The sequence below is a fragment of the Ammodytes marinus genome (assembly GCF_949987685.1).
Source record: "Ammodytes marinus genome assembly, chromosome: 20".
In the NCBI taxonomy this organism is placed as follows: Eukaryota; Metazoa; Chordata; class Actinopteri; order Uranoscopiformes; family Ammodytidae; genus Ammodytes; species Ammodytes marinus.
In genome coordinates, this window is record NC_137224.1 from 7,612,864 (window position 1) to 7,620,988 (window position 8,125).

Below are 8,125 nucleotides of genomic sequence, written 5' to 3' on the forward strand. Positions count from 1 at the left end.
CCTCTCAAAGTGCACCAGATTCATGCATTTCACTTTAAAAACTTTAACAAATCTCCCGGGGGGGGGGGGCATACCCCCGGACCCCCCTAGGAGAGTCGGGATCTCAGCTGGCTACTATTTTCACCCAGCTGGACATTGGACAAAAAAGCAGAAAACACTGGGTGTATCAATGGCATTTAACAAGAGGGGGAATGTATCTGTTTAATGTGCAAGGAAAGTGTTGCCGTGAAGAAGGATTACAATTTACGAAGACATCAGAGCAGCAATGAAACTAAACATCAGAGCAGCTACATGTCCTGATAAATGTGTTATTTTTGCAAAGTGGCCCGGCCCTTCGTAGATTTTTCTGTATATGGCCCTCAGTGAAAAAAGTTTGGACACCCCTGCTTTACAATTAAAGTGTGCTGTTGATTATTTTTAGTCACATTCATTGGAAATTAAGCAGGAGTCGTTGGTTTAATAGAATCAGTGCATTAGATACATTAGAAACCCAGCTATTACATAGCTGCTGCCACCTCTAGACGACCTCCAAATGCCGACAGCATGACGTTGGAGTCTCTGAACCTAGTGAAATGGCGTCAGAGTGTCTTGGGTCACGTTTGTGGGATTCACAACAGGATGTTGGACATGGCTGGGAGAAAACCTTTGTCCTGAGGTCCATTGCTCCACTGTCAGTTTGGATAAGCTTTGAAAAAGGGCTTTAGTAGAGAGGCATTTCCTCCTCTGCTCTTCTTCCTCATTGTACTTTAGCCCTCTGTAGGCTTAAACCTTATTGGAATTCCATTGTGGTGTGAGACTTCTTAATGTGAGGGATGATTGTAACTGGTCTCTTAAGTTATGTCCCAAGGTAAAGACCTTTGACCAATCACGGTCAGTGTGGAAAAAAAGCAATCAAGAGACCACCAAGAAAGTGGCAATCACTCACTACTCGTAACTCTCACATCTTTCTTTCAAACATGTGAGTGAAAAATAACATCTCTATGTGTCACCGTTGCCAACGATTAATGGAGACTCTCTGGAGATAACGAGGAGGAAGAAAGATCTGGATATACAAGTTTATGCAACAAACATTTGCAATTCATCAAGATCATCGTGAGAGAGTGTGTGTGAGGCCCAGTCATACCCACCGATGATAAGTAGTACGAGAGGAATGTGCAGAAGAGAAAAACTGATCTTTTAGGAAAGCTGTTGTCTCGATAGGATGTGATTTGTGAGTGAAAAATTAATCATATGGTGATTTTTCTCTTTTATATTACACACAGTAATCCAGAAGAAAGCTGAGGATATTAAACGGAACAGTCCGGTTCAGTTCTCTTTCCTAACATTTGTGGGATATTAAGGGGTTCAGCCCCAAACATCTGTTTGTGATAGACAGTGCTATGCAGGTTTTATCTACTTTGGACCCGTACGATAGAAATAGAAATGGTCCCTGGCACAACCAGTGATTACTGATTGCAATGCTTATTTATTCACAGGGAATCTATACAAAGCTAAGATGCAGCTTGCAGCTATTTTCATGTTTTTGAGCGTTTAGGATGCTCTTGTAAAGATTGTTGTCGAGGTGCTTTCAAAATGTAGATGTTTCATCATTGGTGGGCTATAAGTCCAGTCAAGGGAAGCAAACATCTAAAGAAAAGACTTCAATCTCTAGCGCTTCTTTTCATGTTTGTTTGCTCCCTAGTAATTTGTCTTAATGGTTCCCATTTGGCAAGAATCCATACGGCTGAATTTATCAAGCTGTTTTTATCTATCAACAATGGAGGATGTGCTGAACCAGATGATTCTTCTATATTTTTCTATTTCCTCCCAGGCCTCTTGGGCCCTTGCGGTCGTGTCCTTGTTCAAAAAGGTCCAAAGGATCAGCGGCCGTTGCTCTGCGTTAGTGCTCACCTCAGATTCGGGCCAAACATTTCCCAACAGGAACAGCACAGAATTCTATTGTGGTTACATCTGTATCTTGGCCGATCATCGTCTTGCAGCTGCTAAACTGCCAGATGTCCTCCAGGGTGCCTATAAAACGTGCACCGCAGCTTTACTGTCAATATCCTGTGTTATCAAAACCTTGATAATGCATTGACGAAACCCTTTTGGGTCTTTAGAGATTGATAACCTCCTAATTTTGTGCCCCGGTGATCTTTAGTTTCCCGAGAGAATACAAGAGACGTAATCATTTGTGTTGCAGGATACACACAACAGCTAAGTGTTGCGTCTGCTTTTATTCTATATGATTGTGCTCATATGCATATTCATGATTCAATTAGGATCCTCGTGCCATTCCTTGTAAAAACTGTCACTGTTATTTGATACAAACATCTGGCCAGTTTCAGTCACATCCAGATGGAACCTAATCCAGCTGTGGCCAATGTGGATGAAGAATTAGAAACACAGGTGTTCAGGAAGGGACATTTTCTATGAAGAAACTGAGGGCGGCTGTGCTGAAAAGCATCTGGATCCAGGCCATCGAGTGGTAGTAGCACTGACAGCGTTACAGAAAAGCTTGAGGCCTAAGTGTGTGTGATAAATAGGTAAAGTGCTTTGTCATCACTCAAATGTCTCTAAAGGGAAGAAAAACATCAATAAATTGCTCACTATTGTAGAACTATGACAAATGTAATCGTTTCTGAAGGGATCATAAAACTCTGTTTAACTAGGCCGAGCCAATGCAGAAAGTAAAAAGCCATCAAAGTAGGTTGTAGCCATTGTGAAAGAATGATGTCCTAGGTACTTTTTGTCTCTGTTTGTCTGGATAAACAGTGTGCACTGTGTACTTTGACACATTATTATTCACATTCCAGTGAAATATTGGCTTTAAAATGTAGTAGATGTAAAGTAAGACAGTAGTTTTTTTAGATAGCTGATTTTACTTATTTTTGTCCACTCATAGGCCTTTCACACCAAAATGAACCAAGAGTCAGTTCCAGGCTGGTGTTGGGGTCAGTTCAAAACTGGTTACAGCCTTATCCCAGTTATGAACCGGTTGGTTTCACATCGACCGGAGACAGCCATGGAGCCGGCAAGAGAGCAACGTCATGACGTCACTGTAAACGTGTGTGTACGTCACCCGACGCCGCTGCTCTTGTGGCTAACGCTAAAGCTACCGCTAGCTTTAAGCACAACAACAGCGGCGAATACGTCTTATTTTTACACTTGTTGGCTCTCGCTTTGCTTTCTTAAGCAAACAGGACCCATACAGCGTATTCTCGCCGGTCAATTTGATCGCTACGTTCGGTAATTATGTTATGTTTACGTCTCGTAGTAGCGGTGTTTTTAAATATGGCGGGCATGAGGTTTGAGTTGCTCTGGTTGGTCAGGATAATCCCTCCCCCAACCGTTCGCGCAAGCAGTTCTTATCAAACCCTGCTCAATCCTGGGGTATGAGTTCCCCCGGTTTTTACGGCCCGGAGCAGGCTCTCTGGCGGTGTGAAACCAAAACACTGGCTCTAACTCCGAACAAGCCCAGAACTAGCGCCGATTTTGCGGCGGTGTGAAAGGCCTATCAGGGGCAGCGGTAACAAGCTGCAAACACAACACTGACATACTGAATCATTACCTTTTTAAGTTGCGAGTGCAAACTTGTTAGCAAACTGTAGCTAATTCACACATCCAGACGATGCGTAGTAATAATGGTAATCCTGTTCAGTCATGTTTCTTGCTACCTGGAAAATACAAGTTGATTTTCACTCTGGTTATTGCTCTGAGTCTGTTTTAACTCTTGAGGAATAAATCTCGGCTCTATAGCCAGATATAATAAAGTTGCGGGCCGTAACACCAAAACAATGTGTTAAAATAAGACAAAATAATCCTCAAAGGTGACAGAAACTGAAATTTTGGGTGAGAAATCTTTGTTTGTTTGCCACTATGCTTTATCCCAAATTTATACAAAAATATTGATTATAGCAGCTTAAACATGTTTGGGTTCCACTCCTGTAAGGGTAAATGGCTTCTGCATGTTCTCTTACACTATTATACAACATTTTTCACAGGCCACAGTGGGTTAGGGTTAGTAGCCACAGGCTGGTGGGCCCTCTGAATATCCAAGCATTCATAAATTCAACTTCATATAACTTAAGCATCTCCCCTCTCAATATCATACAGATGTCCAAGACTGTGCGCTTTTCTCTCTTTAGCAGACATGGCTCCAGTACTGTTTCGTAATTTCACAAAATATCAGGTTCAACACTGTTTTGATACGGTATGTGGCCATTACAAAACCAAAAGGAAGAAAAATAATTCACTGCACTGTACTAATCAGAATCGGGTATAAAATGTCTGCAAAACCAACATCTAATGAAACTGGATTAACTGAACCTGCTTCGAATGAAAGAGAAAGACAAAAAAAGTAATATCTGATCTTGACCTTTATCCGCAAAAAACATCTGAAATCTGCTTAAGCATTAGACACCATGAAATAAATGTCACCACCTGAATGCTACGTGGTGTGATCCTGTTACATTAATAAAGTGAAAGCATGGGTTATATCGAACCAATACAAAATAATGGCTCGGTTTGGGGTTACTGAGTTCCAAGAACGATGCAAGGAAAACACAGAGACCTCAAAACTCAAAGCATACTGCTCTGCATGTGTGCCGCTCTAACAAATTGACCATTGCCACGTTTCAAACCGTTTCCATGGACACAGGACAAATATTGCTAAAATCCAATACCAGCCTTTTACCTTCCTCTCTGATCATACAGTGATCAGAAACGTTTATAGCAAATTGAGCCAAGTTTGGATACAGACTTTTGGAAATGTATATTTGGAGTCTAGATTCATCCTTAATGCAATTCTGCTTTTAAGTAGTAAATCCAAGTTTTTAATATGCCAAGTTTTGGATCCATAAATGTGTCACATTACATTTAGGTAGCTAAGTAAATAAATACACAAGACAAGGTTTGTCCCTGTCAACCAGGGGTGTATCCGTGTGTCCTCAATGAACATGTTCAGAATTCATTAGAAATATTGGCCAGAACACTGAGTTTGGCTTTTGATGGATGATCACAACATGTGTTAGTATGCAGCATACATTCTGGTGTGAGAAATATCTGAGATTAAGCACATTAATCAGAAATTCCACTCTCCAAGACTCTATTGCTTACTTTAATTCATTTTACGTTTATAAAGCCTAGGTCAGACAGTGTGTGATATTGCATTGTCTCACTTTAAGGCCCAATTGTCACTTGGTTGTCAGGGGAAAAGCATTGAGATGCCCTTTTGAACAGTACAATACCATTATACGTTATTCTTTCCGCCCCTCGGATTCTCTGTCTCAAGCCAGTTCCCCTTCTTCATCAATTACAAGGTGCCAAAGCAGCAATGCAGAGGTATTTTCCACTGAGCCTCTTACCTGTCACTCTGGGCACTGACGTCCAATTAATGAGAATTCAGCTTCGGATTTTCACCCCTTTAAGAGATTATAGAGAGAGGCAGGAGCCATCACTCTTCCACCTTGGGTGTTCCTCCCTTTGGAGAGACAACTATTGTCACAACATCCCTGCCTCAAGCTGCTCAGCTCCACAGTACCGATAAGCCACCGCTTGATCTGCCCGTTTCAGACTGCAGACAGTATTTTAATGCAGAGATTCTGGCTGTTTTAGAAGGCACATTTAGGAAATCAGGTCATGCTTTGATAAATGCCGACTGTTTCTAAGTAGGGGAGAACGGGGTAATTTGTCACACGGGTTGGTTGTCACAATCGTTATATCTCGGAACCAGAAGGCGCTGTCTGTGAAATGTTGGTATGTAAATATCTAGAATTGGGATCAGAGGTCACCTACATAGTCTTCCTTGGAGTTAGACTGCTGCATTTGAGGTGAGAGGACTGTTTGTGTTTTTCATGTCAAATTGAAAATATTTAGCTCCTCAGTATTTTTCTTCTAGGCTTTTACACAATGGGTGTATAACAAAACACTTGTTACCCTAAACAAGTGTGAAGGGTAAGCTATAGTTTAGATTGTTTTTAGCAAGCTAATTAGTTGTCAGATGGTTGTTGTCCTTGATGCTAGCAAGAAATTCAAGTTGGGGTTGGTCGTCACATTTTTTGGGGGGTTGGTTGTCACATGTTATCTCAAGGCTGCAGCCAGAAAAGGAACCCAATAACGAAAGAAATTGTCAAGCTGTATCCTCACTGACACCCCAGAGAAGGAAATAATAGAGCAGGAAAAGGCAGCTAGCATGCAAAAGAAAAAAGGACAACAATATCAAAACAACCCAGTGCATCCCAAACTAGACCAGCTGCCAAGGCTACAGTAAGTTATGTAGGCCTATTTGTCAACTTGACAATGCAATTAAACTTTCAAATTTAGTTCTACTTGTTTGCCTTCTTTTTAAGATTTTTCCCATTAAGATAACATGGTGACAAACAACCCCATAGTGTTTGACAACCGACCCCTTAATGGGGTCGGTTGTCACAATGTGTAAGGGTGTCTTTGATGATTAATCTCTTCTTTATTACAATAAATTAGAAAAAGTGAGGGGTACACATTTCAAGCCAACACCTTAAGCTTCAATTTAATGTAGGAATGACTATTGAAAGATGTTTAGGTGATAAGCTATTCTCACTAGAGTAAAAAGTGTGCCTACTTACCCCGTTCTCCCCTAACTGACTGTACATACATTCTGTGTAAGCCATGTGTGTTGTGGCATTGATCTCTCTAGCAGACATTGGATGGTAAATATATTGCCCATAAAGAGAATTTTGTAAGAAACTTACAAAACAGATCAGGTTGTTCTATACACTATTTTTTTGAACAGAGCTACGTTTATTTTACCTGACAAACCGCTTCTTGTGGTCAGGAAAATAAGGACGGCGCTCTCTCAGGAGCAGAAGAATGCAGATGTAGTGCAACGTTTTTACAGTATAAAACCTCCAAGGGCAGGTGGTGGTTGGCTGGTGGGAGGTTCATCTGTCTTTGGTCTCCTACCAACAGTCAACGTGTTTCTTCTTAAATCATAACCATAAACTATCAACCCTTTTGCCAGATGAGAACGTCAATACTGGGTGATTCTGCAGAACCATATATGTTCAGTTATATACTTCAGGTTCTTGCCTTCTGCAATAACGGGCAAATATTGTACACTTATGGTCAAATTTGTGTTAAAAGTTAAAGGTCCATGCAGTGTGGATGTTTGGTGGTTCTACTGACTTTAAGTATTAAGTAATCTACCTCACATAGGGAAAATTACTTCTTGCATTACCAGAAAAAATCTGACATTGGATGTAATTTGAAATTTACATTCCAATGGACTTGATTATAGAAATACTAGTTATTACTATTTACTCTAACCTTAACTAAGTAGTTTTAGTCGCTTAAACTTCACCCAACGTTAACCGTTTAGTTGGCATATCAGGAAACACCCATAAGGATCGCAATACAAAGTCTTAGAAAAGTCCAAATGAAAATGGCTGGGGGTCACCACGAGTGTAATGATGCTAATAGGGATCTGGTTGTTAAGCTACACCTATAGTAAGGAGCAGAATAAACTGAGTCCCATTAGTCTGAACAGGGAGTAATTCTTGCTTGGATAACTTCTTTTGGAAAGAAAGTAATGGGTGTTTATTGGCCACATTTGGTGATATAGAGCCATTACTAGTGGTCAAAAAGCACTTCCTATAAGATTAACTTTTTAGAAATACTTTTCCATGCTATAAATTAATCTCCCCTGTTGAGTAGATCTGTCAGCGTTGTCATGCCTTCGGAGTAGCCTGACACTCCGAGAGTAACGGTTGTGTCTCGAAAGCCTTTGAGGTAATACGCTGCAGCTCTCTGGCTTCCTTCCGCGTCTCATCCCTCGTTCCGTTTCCTCCCCCCTGCTTCCTCTCAGACAGTTCGTAGCGGGTGTAGTCTACACACTGGGTATAAACGCCTGCCGAGCTGGTGTTAAGACTGTGCCAGCCTTGTCATGGAGTCTTCCAGCCTGAAAGCTGTCCGCCCACTCCTGATCCCGTTCTTATGTGATTAGCCTGCATTCTCCTTTAGCTCTCTCACTCCCAGGTGTATAACATGATTTTACATACAACCCTTTTTTGGACTTTCCTGTACACATCAGTAACGTGTAATGAACCAGTGCATTGAAACTGGGCAGTGTCCAGGCTGGGCAGCAGAGTCGTTAAGGGATTATTATGTT